We start from the raw sequence: 14626 nt of genomic DNA, 5'->3' as shown, positions 1-14626 counted from the left end.
CGCAAAGCCACTGTTAAGAAAACACCGTTGCTCCCAACAACAGATGAAAAGACTGGGGTCTCTGGACATTAAGTGACGAGACAGCAGGGTATGAGGCCGACACTGGGTCTTAGCTTCTCTCTAATAACTGATTTCAGGGAGTTTTTAAGTGGAGAGAAGAATCTGATAAAGGTGAAACAACAAAACGTCATGTATCATTATGCACTAGATTATTAAAATGCTCGGTGTGGTAGCAGAGGACAGGATTCCAGTTTCCCAAGAGGGTTAGGCAGGATGATCACATGTTTGAGACATGCCTGGGCATCTTAGCAAGAGCCTGTCTCAAAACAACACACACACACACACACACACACACACACACACACGCATACCGGGGGGGGGAGAAATAACCATTTTTGTAGATTGAAAACGAATCTATTTCCTGTGGCTCAGACTAATAATCACTATCATTTAAAATAATCACAAAAGAAATAATGGTAACCGTAGCTATCATTTGTTAAATGCCTACCTATCCTGTGCCTGGCACAGTGCTGAGCCCTTTACATGAAGTACACTAGTCTTCCCAACAACTAAGTTATGTGAAATTTGCCCACTGTATATGAAGATATCAATTCCAGACGGTTAAATGATTAGTTCGAAGTCACCTGACTTCGATGCCCATGTTATATCTGCTCTTTGCACAAAATAAGGAACAGGGAAGGACTGAAATTAGCAAAGAATCGTCATCTCAGTGGCCTGGGAGCGGCTGCCTGGAGACGGGGTGGAGATCAAATCCTAGGTATTAGACTGCAGAAATTGATGAGTGTCGTCTGCTTGTGGAATGATCGGTAGCACAGACCTTCTATATTTCTCCTCTGTGGCTTAAATTCTGCCCCAGAAGTCTTATATCCTCAGTAAGAGGCTTAACTTACTCCAGAAAGCAGAAGCACTGTGGTAAAACTAACCTTAGGATGGTGTTGAAATCACCATGTTATGGCACAAGAAAGAGTTTGAACTGTTTGGATCTCGGACTTACTCCTGCCTGGTGCCATGTGGCCTCTGCTCGCCTGTTTCTGACCCTCTAGGTGAACTGTAAAATGGCAGGGGTAGGTCAAAACACAGACTTCCAGACTCTCACCCTGCTCACTCCTCTTCAACGCCGCTCAGACTGCCAGCATCTGACCCTCACACAGTCTGGGATTTGGTCTTCAAGTGCTTTGTCACTAAGGGGCAGTCCCTGTGGACTGTCCCATGGGGCACACAATATTAAGTGGGAATCCAGAAGAAAGTTAGGGAACAAAGAGTCTCCAATGATTGGATTTATTTAACTTAAAATGGATATCTTAAATGTGGGTGTGGCGCCCGCAGATTTATGTACAGACTGGGACTCATTTATTTATCTTTAATTTAAATATTTCATGGTGAAGCGTTTGCCTTGTGTAGAACATTTCAATTCAAATGGCCAATTCAAATCAAAATAAACTATGCCTTGTTTGTGACATGAATAAACCACTGGAAGAATGTGTCTGAGACTCCCTCATTCAATGAGAGAAGATTTGCACAATGGGAAAGAATTGTGCACTTGGGCTTCGTGTTCCTTGAAATAAGAGGGAAGGAAATATGAAACCAGCATGTTCTTTCCATCCTGAGGCAACGTCTGGGTCTGATATTACAGGCCCTGCCCACCAGTCAGCCCAGGGCCTCAGCTGAAGGGACTGGCTGAATGACCTACGCTCCTAGGGCATACCTTCCTCCACGGCTACGGCCTTTCAATACCTGCCACAACTTCCGGGTCTCAGTGACCATCCCAGGCCTGCTGGCTTCTCCCCTGGCCTGGAAAGATGCAAACTTCCTCCTCTGTGCCCACCGCAGGCTTCCTGCCGGAGACTGCCCCATGACTCATAGCACAGCCACTCATAGAAAGGTGCCAAGGCTGACTACAGAGTGCCGACTGGCAATAGCCAAAACGGGTGTCTGCCTGAACCACAGGCAGCATTTCCAGGACATGTAGGGTAATAAAGTTGCCTCTGTTAGGACAGTGGCCAGTCACATATTTCAGTCCTTACGCTCTCTGGAGATACCCCATCCCAGTCAGCACCAAGGTTGCCTGGAGCCGGCAGATGGGCAGTAGGCAGGGAAAGCAAGCCAGCCAAGCCCAGTTTTAAAAAGGAACCATGTGACAGGTCGTCTCTGACACAAAGCTGGCAGACTCAGAAGGATAGACGAGGAAGAACACAGGCAAGCAAGAGCCTGGGGTGGGGGGTAGAGTTTGCACTCCATCTCTAATCACTCACCAGAACGCCATCCTCCACCCTGACAAGTGTATCCCTGTCCCTCTCAAAGGACAAGGAGGACTGCTCTGAGGACCAGCCCCCACACCTGGGCTTTCGATGTGGCACGTGGGACCTGGGACAAGACTCGATCTTCATTGGGAAGGAGCAGGAAGTGGAGGAGGAGCAGCAGACTGAACCTGACGTTGGCACGGTCATGGACAGGGTGGTTAAGCCTACACTGGCCGCACCCTTGGCGCTTGTTGGGGTCTGTAGAAGATCCAAGCTGAGAGGCTCTTACAACTCTGTGTCCAGCTCTCTCCGCACATTCCTCAGATTTCTCAGGCCCAAGGCAAGTGCCCTTTCTGGGTACCACAGCATCCCTCACCTCTCTAGTTTTCTTCAGTGCTAGGGTTTACTCCAGGCTCCTCTAGCACTAGGCAAGTACTCTGTTGCTGGGCCACACACTCAGTTCTCCCTATCTCATTTTTGTTTGTTTGGGGTTTTTTTTTTGAGACAGGGTTTCTCTGTATTGTTTTGGAGGCTGCTCTGTAGACCAGGCTGGCCTCGAACTCACAGAGATTCGCCTGCCTCTGCCTCCCGAGTGCTGGGATTAAAGGTGTGCGCCACCAACACCCGGCCTCCCCTATCTCATTTTTAAAGTTTATTCTGAATCAAGTTCTCTCCAAGTTGTATAGACTGACCTCAAACTTGCAGTCCGCCTCCCATTGGACTCCCAAATAGGTGGGTTTACAGGCAGGGGTCACTGTATTGAGCTCTGGGCCAGCCCAGACAGCACATTTGCCATAAGGCAAATTCCTCTGTCCCTAGGTAACTGAGGCTTTGCGTTAACCTAAAGAAGCCATCATCTTCCAGGGGGGCAGGTGGTCTGAATCCTGCCTGACCCCGAGATAGACATGTGTCCCTGGAGTACTCAGCGAATGCTGACCCGTATTTGTGGGTCTACCCACAAGAAACAAACTGAGTGTCCTATTCTACCACCTGAGCTCCAAGTGTCCTATTCAACCACCTGAGCTCCAGAGAGAGGCCCACCTCAATGTCATCCTGTTTCGCTCACGTCACACTCCACAGAGCTGAGCACTCTACCCACCAGGAAATGGAGGGCTCTGGCAGAGGGCTGGGGAACATCAGTCCAGCAACAGCTTCACTCCACAAGATACACCTATTTGTAACATACTGATTCTACAGATAATGCCCCAAGAACAAGCCTGTTCCCAGATGCCAGCCTTTAGATAAGACAAGAGGCTGCATAAGCTATTCATATTTCTTGGTACCACCCAGGACTAGTTCAGACCAAAGCTAATTAGTGAGGGCAAGCTTGTTCTCAGCATCTCCATGTTGTCCCCTCTGCTCATCAAGTCTCCATACACACACACACGCGCACACACACACACACACACACACACACACACGAGAGAGAGACACAGAGAGAGAGACACACACACACACACAAGAGAGAGAGAGACACAGAGAGAGAGACACAGAGACACACACACACACAAGAGAGAGAGAGACACAGAGAGAGAGACACAGACACACACACACACACACACACACACACACACGAGAGAGAGAGAAACACAGAGAGAGACACACACACACACACGAGAGAGAGACACAGAGAGAGAGACACAGACAGACAGACACACACACACACACAAGAGAGAGAGACACAGAGAGAGAGACACACACACACACACGAGAGAGACACAGAGAGAGAGACACAGACACACACACACACACACACACGAGAGAGAGAGACACAGAGAGAGACACACACACACACACACGAGAGAGACACAGAGAGAGAGACACAGACACACACACACACACACACACGAGAGAGAGAGACACAGAGAGAGAGACACAGAGAGAGAGACACAGAGACACACACACACACACGAGAGAGAGACACAGAGAGAGAGACACAGACACACACACACATGAGAGACACAGAGAGAGAGACACAGACACACACACACACACACACGAGAGAGAGACACAGAGAGAGACACAGAGACACACACACACGAGAGAGAGACACAGAGAGAGAGACACAGACAGACACACACACACACACACACACACGAGAGAGAGAGACACAGAGAGACACACACACACACACACACACACGAGAGAGAGACACAGAGAGAGAGACACAGACAGACACACACACACACACACACGAGAGAGAGACACAGAGAGAGAGACACAGAGACACACACACACACACACGAGAGAGAGACACAGAGAGAGAGACACAGACACACACACACAGACACGAGAGACACAGAGAGAGAGACACAGACAGACAGACACACACACACACACACACACGAGAGAGACACAGAGAGACACAGACACACACACACACACACACGAGAGACACAGAGAGAGAGACACAGAGACACACACACACACACACACACACACACACACACACCCTTTCTGTTCCCTTCCTTGCTTTCCCCACACACTGCACCTTGACCTGTAGAAGGGCCTAAGACCCCAGGGCCCTTTGGCCACCCAGGACTCTCATCTCTTCCACCCAAAGTCTTCAGTCTTGAGTACCCCATACTCTACACTCCAACTAGCAGAAACCCCGACAATGAGAATTTGGGTCATTGTGCAACCTCATGAAGACTTCTGAGTTCATTTTCTTTGTTGGTTGAAAAGAAAATATCCTACCTTCCTCCGTGTCCCAGAAATGATTGAACAAAATCACCTGTGCCAATATGCAGCTGATTTTCCTATGGCTGCTAAAGTGAGAATATTGGCACACTTCCGCACTAGTTGAAAATGCCCAGGGCTACCCTGAGCCTTCATCCCGTGTTGTCTCTGGTTACTCGGCCCCTCCCTTGGGGTTTTCACCAACTCTTCTATGGACGGTAGTCATGGGCAATGTCCCACATGTCAGAAGCCACTTAGTATTATGACCAGTCATTTTCACAGGCTCTGCCAGTTCCTAAATGCAGGACGGTCGTGCTGGAGACAGTGCATTAGAACGGGCCTATCTTACAGACCGAAGCGTAGACCACATAAGCGTGAAGTGGACCAAGGTTTGATGGGCTTGCCCTTCACCTTGTTACAGGTCATATAGACCTTAGAGAAGGAGATTGGAGGGATGGAGAGGAGACGGTCTTTGGGACTAGAAAGTGATGTTTTAAATTCTTTGCATTCCCAGTGTAACACTCTTCAGAAGCAAGTGTCCTCTATATAGAACACAGAAAACTGTTGGCAGGGTCCCACCATTCAGCCTAATAGCTATGGGCCCCTGACAGTGCAGAAACTACAGACAAGTGCCGGACTTGGGGCATGAAAACGGGTGCTAAGACGCCACCTCACTTTTCTTATACCGAGACGAGTTTCCTTGCTGCTTGAATTTCTTTGGGCCTCTATTTTGCCTCACCTAAGCATGCGAATTGAATACCTACCTGATCTACCTCACAGGCCGACGAAAACTCAACAGAGCCCAGGCCTAGACGGGCTTTGGAGATTGTGAATTGCACTGACATATGGTGTTGTGATGATCCACCCCATTCAGAAGAAGCAGAGCTGGGCAGGGAGAAGTGACTCAGGCAGCAAGGCAGGCATGAGGACTGAACACTAAGCAGGGACTGAAATAGAATCATTTCCTGAGCCCAGGGGCCAGGGTTCTCAGAAGATGACGGGCAGGGGAGGGGCTCCAGGCTGGCTGAAGCCAAGGTTTCCCATCCCCCACCCTAGCATCTGGGCTAATCCTGCAGCCCCAAGTAGCCACACACTGTACCAGGTCAGTACAGGCCAGTGACCCTCGGCTCACAAGCAAGCCGTGGGCGGTGACAACTCTTTTGAATTCAAAAGATTCTGCTTGCTGCCAACTGCTGCCCTTGGCCTCTTGCCTGCATTCCCTACCAGCAAAATTAGCCCGCGGCTGAAACCAACATAGTACATTGGCCCATGAGATCACAGGCCCTGCCTGTGTGCTCCAGCCCAGAGGAAGGAGGCCAAGCCCTGCTCATCCCGCCTCACTAGATTTTAAGGCAGAGTCCAGGACCCTCAGGATGGAAGCACTACTGAAGGACCAAGTGTGTTGGGAGCTTGTCTGGTTGGGTATAGCCAGGCAGGGTTTGGTGACACAGACAAGTACTCCTGCACACATTCCTGCTCTTCACCCCGGCCAAGGAAAGAAAGACCATAGCTCAAGAAACAGTGACCCCCACCAGGAAACCAGGCTGTGTATTCTCACACACAAGTCCCACAAATCCAGGACACTTGCGTACCAGGAAAACTGCTCCCAAGAACCCTTGCTTGCAGAATAGCAAGTACGGTGTGGAGGCACGGTGTGGGGATACCAGACCTTGAGCAGAAACCCACTTCCCCTTCGGCCTGGGAGCAGGCATCTATGTATTGTTTACTGAAAACAATTCAGTGCTTTAAAGCTTGATAGGGCTCAGATAGGGCTGGCTCACTGAAATACCATGCCTTCCACACCTCCTATGGCTAGATGCCTCTTCCTGCCCCCTGTGGTGTCTCCCCGATTCTGGGGCCGGAGATTAAACCACCAGCCAGGAGGGTGAGAAGTGGAAAGAATGGTATGTAAATGGATGGCAAAAGTCCTTAAAAAGGGAAGCTCCTTTTTCTTAGAGAGACTTCTCCAGAGATTTCGCCAAAGACTTCTCCTGAGATTGCTTCTGAGAGCTCTCTCCTAAGCTGACTTGGGAAGATAAAGTTTTCTTAAAGCAACCGACCGGTCTCTGTGTCATCTATCCCGACCACCTCGCTACATTCTCGGATGCAGGCCGCACAGCAGGTGCGACAGCACGGATGGGGTGGGGGAGGCTCTCTCATCTAGAGAGACCTCCCCTTATGCCCCAGGAGTGAAAGGACCTGCCTTCTCCCTGCTGTGTAGATTCTAGAAGGAAGTCAAAGCTGCTGGTCGTCTTGGTTCTCTAGGGCCTGGCCAGCTCTTGTGTCAGACTGTTTTGCAGCTTCTGGGAGATGGATGCCATGGTGAAACCACCTTTCCCCATCTGTGACTTGCTCTTCCCTAGGATGTGGCTACAGCTGGAGCTCAGGGGAAGGAGGAAGGTGGGATGAGGATGGCTGCTTCTGTTCTGGCGACATCTTCTGCTCTGCTCATCCAGCCTGAGGAGGAGTGTAAAAAGCTGCCCCTGGTCCCTGATACACAACCCGAGGCTGCATGTCATGTGGACCCTCGTCCCCAGGTTGAAGCCACACATCTTTCTGCGCCCTCCACTCTGGGTTCAGTGGACTGTTGCGTATGAAGACAAATCCAGCTCCATTAACAGGAGCTGACGTGCAGGGTTTACATGTGCCAGGCTCTGAGCTAACTGCTTAAAGTACCTCAGCCCATGTGCTATTCCAACCAAGACAGTGGGATGGGCTTTCATTGTCCCTACACATGATTACAAGGACAGAAACTCCATGTTCCTGACTGGAGCCACGGCTTCTTTTCAAAAAGAAAATGTTGCCTGTGGCTCCAGGAGGCAGGAGGCCAAAGAGGGCCCTCAGCCAGCCCATTACTCAGCAGGTAAGCTAATTGCGAAAGACAGTGGCTCAGTTGTCATCCCAATGTCCAGGGCAACAGCACAAACAGTGTGCATAACACAGGTCAATGCCCTGGCCTCCCTGACACAAAATATCCCCTGTGGCGTCTGTGGTGAGAGGGGGCAGGGGACAGGGAAAGCAGGTAGGCCTCTTGGTGCTGTAAGAGCATTTCTCCACCCAGGGCACGTCTAACCTCTTCACTCTGCCGGAGTGTACAGTCAATAAAACCACTGATCGGGTTCCCTCCTGGGTGATTCCGAGTGTGTGGGGCGGGGAGAGGCCTCCTCCACCACGAAACCTGGATTTGTGTCAGAGATTTCAGAAACATGGCCCCCTCCACAATTTAATGCTGCGCTTTGCAGGGCAAGTCCTGCCTTCTCTAGACGAGGACAAAAGACAAAAGTCACCTTAAAGAAATAAATTTAGCAATGTAATGAGATTGAATGAAAAAAAAAAGAAATTAAAAGAAGGAAGGACATGACTGCTCCTAGGTATGGTGGAGGAGAAGGTTTACTGTAGATAAAAGAGAAAGCATAGCCAGAGGCTGGGAGAGTCTGGAGTAGTCACCCTGAGCCTTGGGCGGGGGAGAGAAGGGAACCAGGTGCAGCTGCCAGGAGGCCCCAAGTTATAAAAAGAGTGGGTAACCACAATGGCTGGATCATGTAGGGAAGGGCAGCCCAGCCCCTGAGAAGGGTAGAGGGTAGGATGCGTCAGCCAGAAGGACCCTGTAACAGGGAGGGACGGGTGGATGCAGGGAGAACCTGGAGTCCAAGTCCTCTTTGACATGTTGCATAGGCACCTCAGCTGTTAGTCCCAAGTGTGAGACCTGCCATTCTAGCCTTTTTGTTGATAGTAAATAAATGATCAGGGGTGGCAGGTAATCTTCTGTGACTACTTCTTGTTGACAGCAGGGCATCATTGTTGGGGGTGCCCAAGTCCTGGAAGAGCAGGCTGTTTCACTGGCTTACCAGGCTGTGCAGCACCATCTTGGGTTAGGGACCTGCAGGCAGCCTTTGGAGCAGTTTGTGGGGCTGGGCCACCTGGGGCTAGCCACTTTGAAGCACACACTCACACACACACACATGCACACACACACACATACACACACACACACACACGCGCGCGCACACTCACACCCCTTCTTCCTCCATCTTTCCTAACTCTCCATCACATATTCACTTGTCCTGGTAGTCTTGGGAGCTGTCATGTGTCATGCAGTCTACCCTCTTGCCCAAACAGTTTTACTTGCAAATGTTCATTGCAAAAAGTCATTGGTCTGGTTCAAAGCCTCTGGCTTCTGGTACACCATCAATGCTGGACCCTCACTGAGTCTCACACCCATACCACTGAGGCCAGTTCTCCTTCGAGGTCACAGAGACACCAATACAGACCCTGTTGCAGTATGGCCACAGACCCAGACAGGGCCCTCCTGGGTAGCATAAGCCTAGACATCATCATGGCCCTGGGTGGCATTGCAGGGTACTCAGATCAGTATTGCCCGGTGTCAGGATGGCCCTTGAACGCCAATGGGGCCTCAGATGGGGGCCCAGACCACAGACATTCAGATGGTCTTCATTGGTATCATGGGCCACGGACATCAACAAAGACCCCAGCTGCTGCATGGCCATGGACCCAGACAGGGCCCTCAGTGGCAGCACAGGCTGGAACATCCGGTAGCTCCAGGTGGCAGTGTCGGCTACCCACGTCAGCCTGATCTTCAGTGTCATCGTGTCTTCAGTTCTGCTTCTCTCCGCTGCATGCCACGTATCTGTTCGCCATAGTGGCACCAGCCCGCCAAGGTCATGGGGCACCAGCCCAGCCCGCCCAGACCATGGGGCACCAGGCAGGCCGGTGGCTGTCTTCTGCTCACCCGGGCAACTGGGAAGAGTTTTTTAAGTTTATAAAAAAATGCAAAATGTTCAGGTATGTTAGCGTTACGGTTGTTTGCCATGTTTACTGAAATCCACATTGTACCAAGAGTGGTAGACTCGTGTTTTTGAGTCGTAGTAAAAGCTTAGGGAACTGTGGTAATTTGAATGTAATTGGCCCTCATAAGCTCATAGGAGCAGCACTATTAGGAGGTGTGGCCTTGTTGGAGTGGGTGTGAACTTGTTGAAGGAAGTGTGTCACTGTGGGGGCAGGCTTTGAGGTCTTACATGCTCAAGCTACGCTCAGTGGGAACACAGACTCCTGCTGCTGCCTGAAGATCCAGAGGCAGAACGCTCAGCTCCTTCTCCAGCACCATGTCAGCCTGCATGCCGCCACGTCCCACCAGCCACGTCCCACCGTGATGATAATGCACTAAATCTCAGAAACTGTAAGCCACCCCAGTTAAATGTTTTCCTTTATAAGAAGTTGCTATGGTCCTGGTGTCTCTGTACAGCAATAGGAACCCTAAATAAGACAGGACCCAAAAATGACTTGGGGCTAAAAGCACAAACACTCTTTCCTGTATCCTGTTTATAGATTGAGCAGATGTTTTTTAGCACAATGAGAAGCAATTTTAAAGTCTATACTTAGAAGACAACCAAAGGAAACTTAAAAATCTTGAGTTTGTGACTATGATAATGTTAGCAGCACTTTACCAGGGCTAGATTAATAGCTTATCAGAATTCCATTGATTAATGTTGAAACTTTGAACATTTGAAGTCTTAATAAAACAATAGCACAGAGAGGGGAAGAAATCTGGAGCATTTTTTATATACCTTAAATCACTTCCTTAGTCCCTTTTAGGCTGTATTTATATACCTTAGAACATTTTTAGTCCCTCAGAACTTACATAAACTTTCTTTTTTAATTCAATTATTTACCATGAGACACAGGTGGTTGGGCACATAAAGGAATGTTAAAGGGTAACTTTCATCCCTGTTTTCTGAGTTTACCTCATCTTAGAATCTGGGAGCAAGGCATATGTGAGATGGATGCCTAGGAGCTCTCCACTGAGGCCTGATTTTTACGTCTGAAGAGAACTGACAGAGCAGCTGAAGCCAAGAATAAGGAGCTGGTGTGCTCACTGCTGTCAAAGCCACAGTCAGTCCATATCATCAGAGATCTGAGAAGGATAGATTATAGCTGGAAGTCTAACCTAAATGGTCTATGTATCAATTAAAATGACAGAGACCATTTCCTAGATGGCTTACCCTGGGCTCCTATAGTTCATTAGAGGCAGAAATAGTCGATCTTTGGCTGTCATGCAGGGCAGCATTTGATCCTTGGCTGTCACACAGAGCACCACTGCCTTTGGCTATCAGGTCTGAGGATTCTCCTGTAGAGAAACTTGTGAAAACTGACCTTATGTTGACCAGGCAATGTAAGGCAATCAATCCAAAAATGGCAGTTTGAGCAGAGTCCTGGGGCAGGCAAGGCATGGGGCAGTTTTGCTCAGTGGCTAATGTAACCACAATTTAGGTGGAGTTGTGCCCCATCTGTCTTTTTGGGAGACCATTGTGTTCCCATTAGGAAGGAGCATATCTATTATGGGGAGCTTAAACATTTTAAATACCATATTCAGCAGATCTCTGAAGAGTTTGAGGACCATCTATCTATTGAATATACCTGATTTTAGGCTTAACCGTGAAAGCACATACAGAAGACTAAATAAGGCTTATTACTAGGAACAGCTTAAAGTTAGTGTTTATCTAAGGTTAGGAGTTTGCAGTAGACCATAGGAATTTATAGATCTTGATTATCAAATATACCTTATTTATCAAACATATGTTGTTACTTATCTAAAATTTTCTAGAAGCTTGGTGATGAACAGTATATCTCTAAATCAGCTTTTGTTAATCTGAGTAGACCTTTATAATCTTAAATTTTTATCAGCATACAAAAATCCATACCAATTCAAAATATGTTGGAGACTTGCTGTTATTTCCCAAGTTTAAAAAGGACAGTGATAAATAGAGGGTTCAGTAGGACTGTGAAGCTTTATTTATTTGTTTGTTTGTTTGTTTTACATACCAATTCCCCCCTCCTCCTGCTCCTCCCACCTTCCCCCGACTCCACCCCACATCTGTTCCTCAGAGAGAGTGAGGCCTCCTATAGGTAGTTAACAAAGTCTGTTATACCACCATGTTGAGACAGGACCAAGGTTCCCCCTGCTGTGTCTAGGCTGATCAAGGTATCTCTCTATAGGAAATGGGCTCCAAAAAGCCAGTTCATACACTAGGGATAGATCCTGGTCCCACTGCCAGTGGCCCCAAAAACTGCCTAAGCCATCCACTGCCACTTGCATTCAGGGAAGAGGTTTCATAATTGTTGCTTTATATCATGTGGTCATCTTAAGATGGTGAAGTAACATGGCAAGAACTCTTTAACCTTAGTAAATATGGCTGCCAATCATGTGGTTGCCTATATCTTGATGAGGTCATCAGCCAAGATGGAAGCAAGCCTCGTGGTTGCTATTTAAAAACATCTTTTTTCCTAGACAAGAGTGATTCTAAGTTACATACATAGTGTATTCTAGACAAGCGGTTGAATCACATTTATATTCATGTATAGATTTTAACTATAAGCCTTTGGTTATAGGTTTAAGCCAAGTTTTGTTACAGATTTTATAGATTTTTAAACCACACCCAATGAACTTGCCAATCCTGGATGGTAGTTTACAGATAGTCTTAAGAGATTTTTGAGAGCAGAGGAATCATAGAGATAAAGAATTTAAAAGTAGAAAGCTATAGAACCTTAGAGATAAGAGACTTTGGGATCATTTGCTTGTGTGGCAGAACTTGTTACAGCCTGCAAGAGCCTGGAAGTCAAGTGCATCAGTGTGGGGCCATTGATCTGGACTGAGGCCAAGCCACGGTGATAGTCTGAGTCCCTGGAGGAAGAGAGAAAGTGTGATTCCGTTGGAGAGAATTTCTATAGGCTCCAAGAGGGAGCTGAAAGACAGCCAGCCCACCAAGAAACCTTAGAGGAAGTAAGTGGAGAAGCAGATGTGGGCGTCTGAGGGAAAGCAAAGGAGAAACAGAGGGAGGGGGCTTAAAGAATCTCAGAGTGAGGGCCAGAGGGTTAGCTCAACTTTTAGGGGAACGTGCTGCTCTTGCAGAGGATGGTTTCAATTCCCAGCAGCCACGTGGCGGGGATCCAACACCCTCTTCTGACTCCACAAGCAGTAGGCATGCACTTGGTACACCTATATATATGCAGACAAAACACACATACACGTGGAACAAAAATAAATAAACATCTATTTGTTATTAAAAAGTAACCCGGAGTGGGCAAGTAAGCACACTTTATAGATGTTGAAATCAAGAGCTTTTTAGCAGCAAGACTGAACATGAGGAATGAAAAGATGAAGTGTGCCTGCACATGCCTCAGTCCGTAGAAGATACCAACGTAAGAAAATCAGAAGGCTATGTGACCTGTGTGGGTATTTATAAACAGTTAAAAGGAAAGAACATTTTAAAAAATTGACTCAGAGGGAAGCATTTGATCTGGGTATTGAAAGATGAGTTTTGATAAGTAAAGAAAGGACACGGACCAAAGGACATCCTAAAAGTAAGCCAATTAGAAAGGATTCCAACAAAAGGCACTCAGACCCTTGAGCATATTTCTAACCTCTACTTTCCCACAGCTTGCACTGACCCATTGACTGGCAGCCTGGAACTCTGAGCAGCTGACATGACACAGCCCAAAGCATTGGTCCCGTCAACTCGCTGGTCCACCAAGTCACCAGCAGCAATTCACAAGAACAGCAACAGCCACTGGCTATTCATGGTCAGAAGGAGTCAGCTGTCCCTCCGCTTCTGTCTCAAAGCACTTGTCCTTATCAGGAAATGCCCTCATGTTGTCCCTGACGAGGGATGTAACAGGTCCTCCCAGCAGCACTTCAGATGGAACCAGGAAATAAAGACAGAACTCCAGCCACCATGCTGGTGTCATATCCTGCTCACCAGCACAGGCAGCTGAGAGTAGAGTTCACCAAGTACATCGATGATTACCACCAGAGCAGCAATATAAATGCCTCCTTTGGAAAAACCTAGGGCAAACGTTAATCCAGACAGAATGCCAGTGGGAGCAAGCATAAGCAGTACTGTCAGGAGTGGCTCAAAGCAATTCTATACTTTCACTCTAGGAAATGAAACCAATCTCCATTACGTCATAAGGAAAGCCACCATTAGGAAAGCCGTGACTAAAAACAATTGAGTCTGACAACAACAGAACATAACCCACATTCACCAATTCAAATTTACACATTCCTTTCTGTATGAGCAGAAATTAATAATACCTTATTTCACAAAGAAGATGTATTGGAGGAAGAAAATGTTCAAAGAAGACTGGATCACTTGGTGATTTGCAATCTGTTACAAGTCAGTTAAGCCTCAGCAAGGCAACAGCTCCATTGGCAACTACCCACTCTCAACTACTATCCTTGGAAACATCAAGACAATTCAAAAACTGCTAAGTAGGAAGGACTGGTCACCTCCCTTTCTCTCCTCTCCTCTCCCTAAGCTTCTGGTCCCTAGCAATCCCGAGTTCTCTTTATCTCCTTGGTCTTTGCTTTCCTAGCTCCCAACTCCCTTCCTGGTTCCATATGTAATGTCACTCAAAAGTAAGTAGTTGTCCCTTGCTTTACAAGTACCTGCATGACTGGACTGGGAGCATATCTTAGTTAATAGAGTCTTTTCCTGACACGCACAAAGCCTGGGTTCAATCCACAGCACTGCATAAATCCAGGCATGGTGGCATACACCTGTAATCCCAGCACATGCGCGCACGTGCACACACACACACACACACACACACACACACACACACACAGAGAGGGAGGGAGGGAGGGAGGGAGGGAGGGAGGAAGGGAGGGA

The sequence above is a fragment of the Mesocricetus auratus genome, unplaced genomic scaffold (genome assembly GCF_017639785.1).
Source record: "Mesocricetus auratus isolate SY011 unplaced genomic scaffold, BCM_Maur_2.0 Super-Scaffold_6730, whole genome shotgun sequence".
In the NCBI taxonomy this organism is placed as follows: domain Eukaryota; kingdom Metazoa; phylum Chordata; class Mammalia; order Rodentia; family Cricetidae; genus Mesocricetus; species Mesocricetus auratus.
This window is presented reverse-complemented; position numbering follows the sequence as displayed.